Source organism: Pleurodeles waltl, chromosome 10 (assembly GCF_031143425.1).
Source record: "Pleurodeles waltl isolate 20211129_DDA chromosome 10, aPleWal1.hap1.20221129, whole genome shotgun sequence".
In the NCBI taxonomy this organism is placed as follows: domain Eukaryota; kingdom Metazoa; phylum Chordata; class Amphibia; order Caudata; family Salamandridae; genus Pleurodeles; species Pleurodeles waltl.
This window is the reverse complement of record NC_090449.1, coordinates 470755130-470771372: the sequence shown is the minus strand read 5'-3', so window position 1 is coordinate 470771372 and position 16243 is coordinate 470755130.

Sequence of the window (16243 nt, the reverse complement as noted above, 5' to 3'; positions counted from 1 at the left end):
GTGCTCATAGTTTAAAACCTATTTACCAGTGTGTTTTGCCTGTCACACTGGGATCCTGCTAGCCAGAACCCCAGTGCTCATAGTTTGTGGTCTATGGGGGTCATTCAGACCTTGGCGGACGGCGGAGGCCGTCCGCCAAGGTACCGCCGACAAATGACCGCACCGCGGTCAAAAGACCGCGGCGGCCATTCAAACATTTCCGATGGGCCGGCGGGCGCTCTCCAAAAGAGCGCCCGCCGGCCCAGCGGAAATGCCCCTGCAACGAGGACGCCGGCTCAGAATTGAGCCAGCGTAGTTGCAGGAGTGCGACGGGTGCAGTTGCACCCGTCGCGTATTTCAGTGTCTGCAAAGCAGACACTGAAATACTTTGTGGGGCCCTCTTACGGGGGCCACTGCAGTGCCCATGCCATTGGCATGGGCACTGCAGGGGCCCCCAGGGGCCCCGCGGCACCCCCTACCGCCATCCTGTTCATGGAGGGTTTCCCGCCATGAACAGGATGGCGGTAGGGGGTGTCTGAATCCCCATGGCGGCGGAGCGCGCTCCGCCGCCATGGAGGATTCAATGGGGCAGCGGTAAACCGGCGGGAGACCGCCGGTTTACCCTTTCTGACCGTGGCTGAACCGCCGCGGTCAGAATGCCCTTGGGAGCACCACCAGCCTGTTGGCGGTGCTCCCGTGGTCGGTGACCCTGGCGGTCACCGGCCGCCAGGGTCAGAATGACCCCCAATGTGTGTTGTCAGTATGCTTAACCATGTCACTAAAGTTCTGCTAACCAGAACTCCAGTGCTTATGCTCTCTCTGCTTACCAAATTAGTCACTACAGTTTAGTGACTCCATATTCCAATTCTGATTGGCACACCGGACCCCCCTTATAAGTCCCTACAATATGATACCTAGGTACCGAGGGCATTGGGGTTCCAGGAGATCCTTACAAGCTGCAGCATTTCTTTTGCTGCCCAGAAGGAGGTCAGACAAACCTTTCTTCAGGACTGCCACTGCAGCCTGAGTGAAATAGTGCACACACTATTTCACAGCCATTTTTGACTGCACTAAGTAACTTATAAGTCACCTATATGTCTAACCTTCATTTACTGAAGGCTAGGTGCAAAGTTACTGTGTGTGAGGGCACCGTTGCTCTAGCAAAGGTGCCCCCACGTTGTCCAGGGCCAATTCCCCAGACCCTGTGATTGCGGGGTCACCATTATAAGTGTGCACTACATGTATGTCAATACATATATGTAGATTCACAATGGTGACTACGAATATGGACATGTGGGTGTCTAAAAACATTGAATTGACCCCCAATCCAAATCTGGTATTGGGGGGCCAATCCCAGCAGCTCAATCCCAAGAAGGCAGAACAAAGCATTTCCTTTTCAAGAGGGGTGTTACACCCTTTCTCATTGGAAATAGGTGTTACAGGCATGGGAGGGGTATCCTCCCAGAGCCTCTGGAAATGCTTTGAAGGGCACAAACAGTGCCCTCCTTGCATAATCCAGTCTACACCGGTCCAGGGACCCCCAGTCCCTGCTCTGGCGTGAAACTGCACAAAGGAAAGGGGAGTGACCTCCCCTGTCCATCACCACCCCAGGGGGGTGCCCAGAGCTCCTCCAGAGTGTCCCTGGCATTAGCCATCTTGGATTCCAAGGTGTGGGGACCCTCTGGAGACCTTGGAGTGGCCAGTGCCAACAGGTGACGTCAGAGACCCCTCCTGATAGGTGCATACCAGGGTAGGTAGCCAATCCCCCTCTCAGGGCTATTTAGGGCCTCTCCTCTGTGTGTTTCCTCAGATTCGGTTTGCAAGATTCCTCCAGGACTCCTCTGCATCATCTGCTTCAGCTTCTGACCATCAGATCAACCGCAGACTGCTCCGGGAACCGCTGTATATGCAACAAAGTATCCAGGAAAACTCCTGAGACCTGCAACTTCAGCTCCAGCCAGCATGTGCAACAGTTTCCAAGGTGTGCACGCTCTGAGGACTGCCTGTCTTCACCCTGCACCATAGGAACCAAAGGAATCTCCCGTGGAGTGACGGAGTCACTACCCTGCTTCAGCAGGCACACTTCTGCAACGATGAGCGGTACTCTGGTACTCCTCTCCTGATGATGAGCGTGCTCACTGGAACACAGGTGGTGGACCTAAGTGAGCCAGACTGTCCAAAGGTCCAGCTGTCCAAATTTGGTGGAGGTAAGAGCTTGACCCCGTGCTGCGACAGTAACCCTGTGCACTGCGTCTTCTGAAGCTTCTTGGGCCTCTGTGCACTTCATAAGAGTTCTTCGTGCACAGCGTAGCCCAGGTCCCCAGCACTCCATCCTGCGACACACTGATTTGTTCCCCAGCGGCGTGAGACCCTCCAGTGTAGTGCTGTGACGACAGCACTTTGCATCTTCTTTGTCCCATGTTCTGGGACTCCCGTGGGTGCTGTCTGGTCTTCTGAGGACTCTCTGAAGTGCTGAGAGCCCCCTCTGTCTCCTCGGTCTGAGTTGAGACCCCCAGGTCCCTCCTGGGTCTAAGCAGCTCCTCTTTGACGCAAAATGCGTACTTGCTTGAACCAAGGCTTGATGGCGGAATCCAGTGACTCAAACAGCCTGCATCCAACATCTCGACGTGGGACATCTCTTGCACCAAGCACATACCTGCAGCATTCTTCTTTGGTGCACTTCTGTACTTTTCTTCTAATCGGAGAATCCACTTTTGCACCTTCTTCTAGGTTGGCAGGGGCTCCTGTTCTTCCTGGACTCTTCTTCGACTTCTGGACTTGGTCTCCTCCACCTGCAGGTCTTCAGGTCCAGGAATCCCATTGGTTGTTGCTTGCAGTGTTGCTTGGTTCTTGCATAATTCTTCATCACAAATTGTAGTGTGTTCTACAGAAACTTGCTGTACTTTTTAGTTATTAGTGTATATATTGTGTATAATACTTACCTCCAGAAGGAGTATTGCCTGTAAGATATTTTTGGCCTTGTGTCACTAAAATAAAGTACCTTTATTTTTAGTAAGACTGAGTATTGTCTTTTATTGTGTATAAGTACTGTGTAACTATAGTGGTATTGCAGGAGCTTTGCATGTCTCATAGTTCCGCCTTGGCTGCTCTGCTACAGCTACCCCTAGACAGCCTAAGCTTCTAGAACACTGCCTACATTTCTCTAATAAGGGATAATTGGACCTGGAATAGGGTGTAAGTACCTTGGGTACCCACTACAAACCAGGCCAGCCTACTACAGTTACTAGGCCAATCCTGCAACAAATCGCAACTGTCGACCCAACCCTCTTTTATGCATGGGCTCAAGAGTGAGACATCTCAGGCAAGTTGTGGCTAAACAGAGATTACCCTTTTCTCACATGAGCAACAAGTCTCAGTCACATGCAGGCAATGAAGAAGATGCAGTAAAGTTTTCAATCGTTTTTATTAACAAGACTGCAATCTACTGTAAAATACATGAGCTGTAATGATTAGGATAATGAGCACTGCAAGAAATGTAAAAAGGAGAGTCGTGAATATGAAGATCCCCACCATCTTGCAATAACATGAGATGTGAAATAGCCCCTAATATCCTAGCATGATGAACTTAATCTCTAACCTAAAGAGAGATAGGTGTGTTAAACCTAATCTGCCAGTACCATTTCCATGAGAAGAGCCCCCCAACCCTTGGAATGAGGTCTCTAGATCAGACTCCGTGGGGACATGAAAGCTGGGTCTGCATCAAGGCGATGTGTAGCATAGATAGGATTGATAACATCTGGTAAGAATCCCTCTGATAAACCTGTCTGTGTGAGGTATATTTATACAGATCTTGTAGGACTCCTGACGCAGGTATGTTCCCAAACAATAGATAAGAAAGCATGCTTGGGGCGGCAATTACATAAACAATTATTTCCAAAAGTACATTATGTTCCTTATACAAGTGGGAAAGGGACATGATGTGAATACCTACGTATATTTCTTGTCTTTGACGCTGATAGTGATGCCTTCACAGGGTGGCCCTTATATCGTGAAATCAAACCATCTTCCTAACTATACACACAGCAGCCATCTTAGAAGAAATAACTAAATAAATGTGCTAAAACAGAGCAGGCTAAAAAGGTTAAAAGTCACTAGGTGACGGGGGCACAGGCCTGCAAGATAGAAAGCTAAGCTAAACTCCTGATTCCATTAAAAACTAAATAGGATCCACTATACCCTCCCCATTGCCAAGAGAAGTATGATGCCATAATGATGACGCCAGAGAAGGAGCCTGAACCCAAGCTAAAATGCTGTGAACTAAAAGCACAATCTAATTAGAAAACAGTTAAAAATAGCTAAAACATACAAAGAGACAAAATGCCAAACATGACAGCAGCAGGCCAAAGTTAATTCAATAAAAAAGGCCTTTTTGGCATGACTTTGGAATTGTAGAATAAAGCCAATGGTCATATTAATCGAACAATATTCATGATCTTGAAGAATGTCTCCGAAGTCATCAAAATGAAGGGCATCCAGGAATGAATACACAGTCAGATGTCAGATTAATGGCAGGATTGGCAGATGGATCCACGGAGCAGTAGTGTGCAGCAGCCTCAAGGGCAGGATCACCGGCGAGGGCAGCACCATCCAAAGTGCATGAGGGAGCCAGATAGTCCATCAAGGGCGGCTTGTAAGTGGCCTCACTAATCAACCTCAGTCTCATGGAGCATGACCGTGAATGAACCCTCATCAGGAACATCAACAGTTCTTGGTCCACAGGAGGCACTCTTATCTCTTGTGTGGGGGGGAGGGAATAGAACATGTCTGTAACAAGTTACAATCTTGGAGACTGAAATTGCGTAGGCAATTCCTGGTCTCATACCGCAACAGCTCTGTTCATTCAGGACCACATAACTTCCATTCGAAAGTATATGAAATGCTGGACGAATCAAAGGGACGGCAGTACCCTCCAGAAAACAGGCCAAGTTTGTGATCCCTGCATTGCAAAGGATATGAAGGGGCACCTGTTTGCAAATCATTGAATGACTAACAGTAATCTCATATTTGCTTCCGCTGAGAAAGACCTCTGTTTCGCCTTTCAGACATTTATATTCAAAGGGCAACTCCCTCTCTTCTTTAATATATAGCTATCGCCTAGCTGCCCACATCTGCCCACGGCAAGATGTTTCAAGCACTGAGAAAAACGAAAGGTGGAAATAAGCAGATTTATAATACCATGGACAAGCCATACCGTCAATGGATTTTCTGCAACCATGAAAGGCAATTTTTCTATATGAAGCATGGGGAAACATGCTTCCCTTTTAGTCATTGTCTGTGGTTCCCTGGATAAATGAAAAGCAGCAAAAAGGTCACTACTGTTAATATATTTCCAGGGAACATGGCCATTTTTCAGAATCTGCAGTATCCAACCTAACTGCATGATGGAACGCAGTTGACTTTGTCCATGGTGTAAAAAGGACATGTCATTCTGAATGATGTCTATTACAGATGACACTGTGTTATTAAGGGAGTATATTCTGTTGGACAGAGTGTTCATGCCATTATCGACAATAGCTAACACCTTTTCCAAATTTTCCTTATCAGTATGCCTTAAATGCGCAGCCGTTTCTATTTGAGAAAGCTTCCAGATCTCATTGTATATGGCATAATTGAATCTTTTAGAGCATGTCTTTCTTGGACCTAACAAGAAGTCTTGCAAGTCTATGTCTTCAGATAACGTATTAAGACGTTCTTTAACTGCTGCTAAGGTGGTCATCTGTAACCATTGTTGGCACAATTTACCCATACTATATGTGGTAACTATTCCCAAGTGTTGACCTCAGACAAAGCGAGGGTCCGGCCGGCTAATCTTGAAACCCCTTGAGGAATTAAGAAAACGCGCCTGACACCCATTTGTGTCTATATGCCACAATAACCACCTGCCGGAAATGGAAAGTGAAGAATTATAGGTACCAGCCTGAACCTTTTCATCTAATTCTTCACTGTGGGGTTTAGGAAGGACTGCCAATTATTGAATTTTGCCAGTGTGGGGATACTGGGTGCATTTATTTTCTTCATTTTTGCTAATCCTAGACAGGATGTCTGTTGAATTGTGTCATTTAGAAAGATCATTTGGACAGGAATAAGGCATGATCTAAACAAAGTTTCTATACCCTTTCTCTATCTTGTGTTCCCCGTACACCTTTTACATTAATAGTGTTTTTCCAGTATTCGTATCCTTCAACTGCAAGTTAGAAAACAAAGGAATCTAAATAGTCCAATTTAGTGTTTGTTAGCAAAATTTCCCTATTTTTGGGTAGTAGTAACTTGAAGTAGTATGATCATGCATTCTTGCCAGGAGAAATATGTGAATTTATCTGGAAAATGCTTTGGGCTTCCCACAGGCAGAGCTGAACAGTGTTCCCACTGTTTGTAAGTAAATACTGCTATGTGTCTAGTTGCTCGTTGCAGGTAGTAATGTCCCTAATTATTATAACAGAACATTTCCCCATAATTCTTTGTGTTAGTGTACACATCATTACTTTCAAATACAGTATAATCATGCAGTTCAACAAGCATTGAATGAACTGTTTGAACATCCAGTCATCAGAAACAACACTAGGTGTAATTATATCAGCCACTGACATTTTGAAAACATATGAAATTTGAATGACTAGAGTAAGCCCGTACATATCACGTGGAACTTTATCCCACACAATACAATCAGGAATTGATACTGCTGAAATGTTCACAAGGGATAAATCTCTGCGGACCTTATGTGAGGAAAGATATGGAGTTAAAACTTCATCCACCAGCTCGACAGAAGAGCATTCAAGAAGATAATGACGATTTATCAAGAGGAAGAAAAAGTCACGAAACCGATCCATAACAGAAAAGCAAGCAATGTCATAAATATCCACAGATAATTCCATGGATAAATTAAATAGTTATTCTTAAGCCTTATGTACAGCTTACAGTTTCAGTTGCAGGTGCAGATGAAATTGAAAAGTCATCAATGTTGATTAAATAACTGGAAGCAATCTCTGCAAACACTGGAGTCGGTGTATTACTGGTCGAGGTTCATAGTAGACAACGTCATCTGTTTGTGTTGATTTGGAGTAGAAAACAGCCCCATCTTGGACAGTTGCTGTTGATGAAGTTGTAACAGGAAAAAAGCGAAACCTCATTTTCCACCTTCCCCATGCTCGAAGAGGAATTTGTAGCATTGTTGTACATGCTGTTGTAGTCAGAAGTTTTGTTGTTTCTTCTTTGAAGAGGTATGTCTTGTTGGGTAGTGAGAGGGGACCGGAAACTACCCAAGGGACCTCTGAGTCTACTGTGCAATTTTGGCCACATTGTGAAGTTTGATGTTATCTTCAAGATGAGAACCCAAAGAAAAAGCCTTAGATGCCGTAGCGCCACTCGCAGAATGAGCCCCAAACTGAGATGTATCAATACCTGCCTCACTCAGCAGCAAACACTTCCATCTGGCCAACGTGGCTGAAGAGACTGGGAGAAAAGGTTTCTGTAAAGAAATCAACAACTGACCACTCATGTCAGAACGAAATTCTGCAGTACTCACCTCGTACTCTTTTAAACAATGCACCACATATAATTTGGAATTATCTGGGAAACTAGGATAGGAGATTGACTTAGTATTACATTTGGTACGGCGAGATATAGTAAAAGACATCCTGTAAGGAGAAAAAACTCTACCTGACAGATCCAGGGCCTTCACATCAGAAGCCTGCTTACAAGATCTCAGACACAAAAGCATAGTAAGCTTAGCAGAAAGCTGCTTCCTAGAAAAATATCTATTTGCCAGCCAGCAGTCCAAGAAACGTAAGACGATACTTACATCCCACAGGGAAGAACAGCACGGAAGAGGGGTATTGGAAAACCGAATCCCCTGTAAGTTTGCACACAGTAGGGAGTTCGTCCCCAGGTTTGCCACCAATAGGCAAATAACGAGCAGAAAATGGCTGACCTGTAGTTAGTTGTACAGAGATCTATAGGCCATACATGAGGCCGCCAATGAAGACAAAAAAAATTGAATTAAAGAACAATCTGCTGAAGATGGATCAGCACCTCGTTCACCGCAACAATTACACCAGCGCTTCCAAGTGGAAGAGCACCGCTTGTGCGTGCTAGATGACCAGGACTACACGATGAAGTCAGTAGACTCACGCGAAAGTCCTAGGAGAAACTATTGTTCCCAGAAATTCTCCACGCCACCAGGGACAGATTGTGTGATTGCACCAGAGGATGTAGAATACCCAGAGGGTCGAGAAGCAGATTCCATCAGTGCGGGAGAAAGAACGAAGGGGAGCAACTCGTCTCCAGAACCACCTGAAACCAAGCCTGAGCCCTCCGGGGGGGGGGGTCACCAGGACGAGATTGAGCCAGAGCCCTGACGATCATCATGAACAGTGGAAATGTATAGAAAACGCCCACTCCAGATGAGTCAGGATCAGAAGGGGGCATTGGGCCAGGATGATGATATCGTTCAGTTAAATTATCCTACGAATACCCCTGGCTTGAAGTGATTCTGCTATCAGACGCATCACTTTTGTGAAGCCCCAAGGGGCCACAGATGGGCTAAATGGAACAACTTTGTACTCGTCGCAGCGGCTATGCCAAAGGAATTGCAGTAACCTTAGATGAGGAGAAAAAATAGGAATGGTCAAGTAAGCATCTTTAAGATCTATGCGGACCATCCAATTCTTTTCCCATAGGATATCTCCTAACAAGTGGATGCACTCCATCTTGAAATGGCGATAAATGATCCAGCCATTGAAATCCTTTAGATTCAAAACCAAACGGGACCAAACGCCCTCCTTCTCCACTAGGAAGATGGGACTGAGGAAAACGCAAGGGTGAGAAGGAGCTTCCACTATGGCCCCTTTGGCAAGAAGATCTGAAACTTCATCTGAGAGGAACTCCTAATCTTGTAGGGAAAAATACATCTCAGGAGGGAACACACTCTGTACTGGGGAATCGTAAAAGTCCAACTTGAAACCATGAATCGCTTAACGGACCAGGAATCTTGAGTAATCTTTTGTCAATTGTACAGAAACAATGCCATCCTGCCCCCAAAACCAAACGGAAATTAGACACATCTGTTGAACTGGCACCCTGATAGGAGGATTGGGAGCCTCTGGATTTTCCTCTTCTGACACGGTTGAGACCTGCTTGGGGCTGAGAGGTGTAGAAGGTGGAGGAGGAATCCTGGTAACCTCCTCTGGATTGATAATAGTATCCATTGGGAGGACCTTGGTAGTAACTGCAGCCGAAGGCTCGCCCTCTAAAGCGTCCTGCTCTGGTAAAAAGGGGGCAAAGAACCCCTGGGCATTATCCAGGTTTGCATAAGTGGCAGCAAATTTCAACAATTCCTTGAGAAAAGGAGCTCCAAAGAGTAACCCTTGAGCTAAGGCTTCAGATTCTGAAGAAGCTAAGTCTGTTAATTTTGGGTCCACTTTATTCAGAATGGAACAATGCCTTTTGCTAGTAATGGCGCAGCTGGCGTTCCCATAAAGCATAAAGCCCACTGAGCCCATTCCAACAGGACTTCGGAATTAATTGGAGTAGCAGACTCCTTAGCATATAAGCCTAACTCCAGAGTTTTTGTGACAGAGCCAGAGACATCCAAAGCGCTTGTCTTGACAACTGCTCCAAGCACTGTCAATGCCATTCTTAGGGTCTTTAGAAAATTTCTTCCAATAGGTCACCAGAGTGGGGTCTATATCAGGGGTCTCGGTGACCTTGGAAGAAAAAGCAGGTCTGGGGCATTCCGATCTCAGCCCGGATTGAACATCTTTGTCAAAACTATAACAAATGTGAGCTGGTACATGTTCCACCACTTCCGAAGGAGGAGTCCGGGAGGACAACCTAGGATGTACAATATCTTCTGGCTTGAAAGTGAGGACTTTCAGAGGTTCCAAGGCTGATTGAGAGTGGCGTGATTTCATCTTTGGTTTACAGGGGAAGGGGAATCAGTTTCCTCCCAGGGCCTCTGTGAGGAAGAAGAGTCGGTATCGCCCTTAGCACTTTCTCTGGCTGGGACGGACTGAGAGGAGGAATAGTCATGGTCCCTAGCCAAGGACCTCACCAACTGTTCAAAATCGGCATCATGTGGGGTTAGTATCTGAATTTGAGCTGAGAGGCTCTTCAGGAAAAGAAAAGTCATCATAGTTGCAAGACGCAGTATTAGGGAGCGAGCCCTGTTCAGCGAAGCCCAATAAGTGATGCTTAACAGGCAGGATAGCCTGAGCCAAGGCCACATTGACTGTGTGGCACACCCCCAGTGTCAAGTGCACAGACTAGGTCTTGCTTGAAGGACCCCACAGGGTCATCATAGTAAGTACCTTCCCTAGATTCTTCCTCATTATCAGCCATAATGGAGAAAGAGGGCACAAAAGTAGCAAGAGCAGTGATCTTTAGGGAGCAGAGAGCTTCTGCCAACAAATAAACTTTAAAGAGAAGTGGGGAGGCAATAATGAACACATTTCCCCAAGGCAGGATTAATCCAAGGGAAAAACCCAAAGAAAAATAAAGTGTTGAGGGAGACCTGCCTTTACACAAATATATAAATATATTATTATTAGGCGAGCCTAAATTATTATTATTACAGACCAGGAAGGAGCACAACCGGGCATAAGCGGAAAGCCAAACAAATTGTGGGGTCTGAGACTGGAATACATGTCTCTCCTGTGTTCTGATGCACTAACAAATCCTTGCCGACAGAAGACAGCAGATCGCTCATGTGTGCGAGGCCCTGAGCACCTGAACTAGAAAGAGGACAGCGCGTTAGTGATAACACGCATCCAAGTCTTCTCTCCCGAGAAAAAGCGAGGCAGCGAGCGCTCCTCGCAGGGAGGGTAAACGCTCCCCAAAGAATCCGTTGTATTGCTGTGCAGCTTGCGCATGTGCTGAACAAATTTAAACTTAAGAGTGAAACTGCATACCAAGCACATCTACAATAAGACTGAGGTACTTAACTGGCTGCAGAGCAGCAAAGAAAGAGGAGGTGTTATGTCTCATGAGAGTTATATAGGATTAGGGCTCTATGGCTGGTCACGTGATATGTACATGGTCATGGAATGCGTTGCTGATTATAAACTTTGTTTTGACTGGCTGCTGAAAAGTTGAAGCATAGAAAGAGAAGCATAATCGAAGCCTCCAGTCCTGTGATAGAATACGTATGCATTCTATACATACAAACAGCATTACTGCCTCACTGATTTTTTCTTATCCCACCCCATATCTGATGAGTCCCCGCCTTCCTGCAATGACCTGTTAAAGCTATATTGTAAAAAAACCTTATTACTCTCTCTATATCCCATGTAAGGGCTCATTACCCATCAGTCATCTGGGTACAACTACCCAAGGATAAGGTCAAAACAGCAACAAATACAGCAAAGGTAGCAAGCTGCACCAATGAAAGCTGTCAAGCGCCCAGCGAAAAACAACATCTGGCAGTCAAGAACAGTGCAAGCGAGGGGGAACAAAGTGTGTTGCGCACACTCCCCCTAGTGGTTGCCCACTGCAACCGCAGTCGAGAAAATGGCACCGCAAGCCCCGGTGATGAACAGTCGCCACCGGCATAGAGAACAGTGAGTATATAAGACACCAGCAAAAGCGCACAGGAAGGCAAGGGACAATGTCAGAGGTGTGCAGAGGGCTATGCTGGTGAACCTGAAACCACGGGCAGGAGCCCGAGAGGCACTGAGCCCTCAGAGAGCGTGACCCAATGCCAAGCAGAAGAGGCCGTGCCGGCACAGGATGGCCATCGTTGGCCCATTGTTCAGCAGGTCAGCATAACTGACCAGCCCTGCCAAGCAGACGGAGGCAGGAGCAAGCACTGCGACAGCAGTCTCGAGGCGCAAACACTGTGCCTTCGAGCGAAGAGAAGGAAGAGAAAGGTGACACTCGAGTCACGGACTGGACCACCAAGAAGATCGCGGGAACGAACAAGGTCTGCAAGGAGAGCAGATCAAGTCCTACAGACAGAACCCAGCCTGCGAGAGGCTGCAACAGAAGACAACGCACCGGCTGAGGTGCAACCCAACTCAGTGAAAGGTCCATGCAGCGCAACTTGTGGTGCAACACTACATTAGTAAAAGAGGAGAGGAGAATGTGGCCCGACGCCACAACGTGTAGCATCAGACAAGAAGGGTGTGGCAGACCAGTCACATCGAAGATCAACACCACCACAGGTGCGAAAGGGAGAAGAGCGACAGGACTTGTGCTACCAGACAAGAGGGTATCCATCACCACAAGCCAGCCACCTGGATGAACAGACGTCACTGGAGATAGCTCCGCTGGTGGACCAACTCTAAACTGCCAATGTGCGTAAACCGTGTCCAGGCCCCACGCTTACCAGCTCGACCGTCCTGCCTCCGGTCACCGGCTGCTTGACCAAGATGGCATCCCTGTTACCAATTGCACACGCCACGCAAGAACCATGAGTGGCCACGAAGTCCCTCAAGTCATCCTTTTGCCATGGAAGACACCACCACCTGTTGATCTTCACAAGATGTAGCAAGATCGACATCTTTTGAGGTGCATCACGCAAAACACCTGAGGAGCACAGCACCACCCGAATGGAGTCAAAGTCAGCAAGAAGATCAGAAGCTGACAAGGCATCCCTGGCAACATCGGAGTCTGACCAACCAAACACCTGCCATGAGCCCCTGTGAACCGGACACCAGCCGAAGAGAGAACATTCAGCCATCTGAACCATCCACCCTTGGGGTTGCACAAGGTTTGGTCGTGACCCTGTTCAGAGTTGCACAGCGACCTCCCTGGCGTGGCATACCAATGGCCCACACAGCCCATGCGGTCCTGTGGCAATTCAGGAATAAGGGCCTCAAGAGGATTCCAGTGAGAGAGTAATCCCGCCACAAGAGATATCTGAGGCAGCTCCACGTCCTGCACCAGGACGCACGAAGGTCACAGGCAGAGACTGGTCACCCAAAGACTATTGCACTGAGGCAAAGAATATTGCACTGAGGCCAGAGCACCTCAATCCTGAGCACACCGACCCTGAGACACCCACCCTTGTGGCTCCATGCACAACCGGGTTGTGGTCCTGTGGGCAGTTCCTCAGCAAATCCTTTGCTTGACCTACGATAGGCATGGCACAGTCCACACATTCCTGTGGCAGCCCACCAAAGGGCCTCGAGGAGACTCCTCTCCATGGAGTTCTAGCACGAGAGGGAAGCCTGATGCTACTCTGCCAATGGACGTCAGGAAGCACCAAGGCCTTCAAGGATGCCGCCTCTTCATCCAGGTCATCCGAAGTCTTTGGAGGTGTGCCATCCCTGGAGCTGGAATGCCTTCCAGAGATCCTTAAAGTGGACTCCCCACTGATCCTGATGCACTTGCATCAAACGTACATAGACTCCAGCACTGCGAGCCCAGGCGGGACAGGACTGACAGTCTCCAAACTAAGTGTGATGTTGTGGACAGGTGACTTAAGTATTCCGGACGTCATCAGCGCTGCCATTTGTGTCCAGCGCGGGCTGGTTAAACAACGGAGGTGTGGCGTGATGCCAAGCGCCCAGCTGTACTAGTTCCTTGCAGCATGTCCGGTGGACTGCCTGAAGAGACTTGTGATTGTTTATTGTTGATGTTTTCTCTCCCACAGGTTGGTGTTCGTTTGCTTTTTCAATAAAGTTTGGGAGGGATGTATGTCCTGCAGGACACGTTCTAGTGTTTCCACCAGCCACTCTGCTGAGGGCTGGCTTCCACGCTCACCCCACACCCGTCCATCACAGGCGTCACCAGTCAAGTGACCTTGCAAATAAAGATGCCGGGCGCACTGAGACCAGTTTCATGAACCCAAAATATGAGTCTGTGTCACCTTACTTCCACAGCATGAGAGCCTAGGGCCCCCAACACTACAGGGAGGAAGTAAAGACTGGGATGAAGATGTTACCTGAAATACTGTAGGAACACAGTTATGTAACGCCAGCCTGTAGACCACCAGAAAGAAGTCAGAGCTCCCGAATGGACTAATCAGCCTTATCACAATGTTTCCAGACCCACCGCCAGCAGAGTTCCCCGCATAACACTCTCTGTCAAACCTCTACACCATCCACCAACACCGAAGCCAGCCCTCACCAGCAGAACGGCGCTTAAGAACACACCTTGCATCCCCTATGCCAAGCCTCGAAACTGACCAGGGATATCAATAATGGACAGCATTTTGTAATACGAGACAACACAGAACCAACAGATATACGAATTTCATAGCAATATTTTGTACTAAGAGACAACACAGAACCAACAGAATTTCATAGCAACTACAGCAGCTGCTGTTACCGGTGTACTGCCTCTTGACGCTCCCCCGTCCGAATCTGCACCCCCTACTTCAGAGGGTGCTTTTTCATTCAGCTCCTTCCTGAATGTTTCAGCTCGTCTGCCCGTCCCCGCTCCCCCAACGCGATTTTGCGCATGCGCGAGCGCTCACAGCAGCACAGATTCAAACGAGGTGTTTAACCCTTTCGCTGCCAATTTTTAACCCCTTCGCTGCCAGGCCTTTTCCTTCTCAGGTGCCAGGTATTTTTGGTCTATTTGGGGCGCTTCGCTTTTAGGCCCTCATAACTTTTTGTCCACATTAGCTACGCAAGACAAATTTGAGTCCTTTTTTCCCCACATCCCAGGGATTCTACAGGTACCCAGACTTTGTGGGTTCCCCTGAAGGAGACAAAGAAATTTGCCAAAATGCAGCAAAAATTTCATTTTTTCAAATAAGGGAAAAAAGGGCTGAAGAAGAGGGCTCGTGTTTTTTCCTTGAAAATGGCATCAACAAAGGGTTTGCGGTGCTAAAATCACCATCTTCCCAGCTTTCAGGAACGGGCAGACTTGAATCAAAAAACGCAGTTTTTCAAACCAATTTTGGTATTTTACTGGGACATACCACATTTTAATGTAGACAAAATTTATAATTCACCAAGGGGTCATTTGTGTAGATCCTACAGTGTTTTCCTACAGAAATAACAACATAAATAAAAAATAATAAAATTGACGTCCAAAAAAACCAACTGTTTTTCTCCACATTTTACTCTGTAACTTTTTTCTGCGAAGTTAGATTTTTGAAAGCAATACACTGTTACGTTTGCTGGACTCTTCTGGTTGCGGGGATATATAGGGCTTGTCGGTTCATCAATAACCCTAGGTACCCAGAGCCAATAAATGAGCTGCACCTTGCAATGGGTTTTCATTCTATACCGGGCGTACATCAATTCATTTGCTGAAATATAAAGATTGAAAGATAGGATTTAAGAAAACCTTTGTATTTCCAAAATGGGCCATGACAAGGTGTAGAGAAGCAGTGGTTATTTGCACATCTCTGAATTCCGGGGTCCCATACTAGCATGTGAATTACAGGTCATTTCTCAAATAGATGTCATTTTTTACACACTGTCTTACATTTGGAAAGAAAAAATGTTGAATAAGACAAAGGCCAATAACACTTGGTCTTCTATTCTGTTTTCCCACAAGTCTCCTGATAAAAATGGTACCTCGCTTGCGTGGGTAGGCCAAGTGCCTGCGACAGGAAACGTAACATGGACACATCACATTTTTACATTGAAATTTGACGTGTTTTTTGCAAAGTGCCTACTTGTGGATTTGGGCCCCTAGCTCATTCAGCACCTAAGAAAACCTAGCAAACCAGGACATTTCTAAAAACTAGACACCTATGGGATTACAGAATGGGTTGGCTTGTGGGGCACTCACCAAGTTCCTTTACTCAGAATCCTTTGCAAACCTCACAATTTGTCAAAAAAAAACATTTTCCTCTCATTTCAGTGACAGAAAGTTCTGTAATCTGAGAGGAGACACAAATTTCCTTCCACCCAGCGTTCCCCTAAGTGTCCTGATAAAAATGGTACCTCACTTGTGTGGGTAGGCCTAACGCCTGCAACAGGAAATGCCCCAAAACACAACGTGGACATTTCATATTTTCCTAAAGCAAACAGAGCTGTTTTTAGCAAAGTGCCTAGCTGTGGATTTTGGTTTCAAGCTCAGCCGGCACCTAGGGAAACCTACCAAACCTGTGCATTTCCCCCAAGTCTCCCGATAAAAATGGTACCTCACTTGTGTGGGTACTCCTAGGTCTCACGACAGAAAATGCCCCAAAACACTATCTGGACACATCAAAATGATCAAATACAAAACTACCTGTTTTGGTGGGGAGGGGGGCACCTGCGTTTTTGTTCCTGGATTCAGCAGCCATCTAGGAAAACCTACCAAACCCAGACATTTCTGAAAAATAGACACTAGAGGGAGTGCAGGG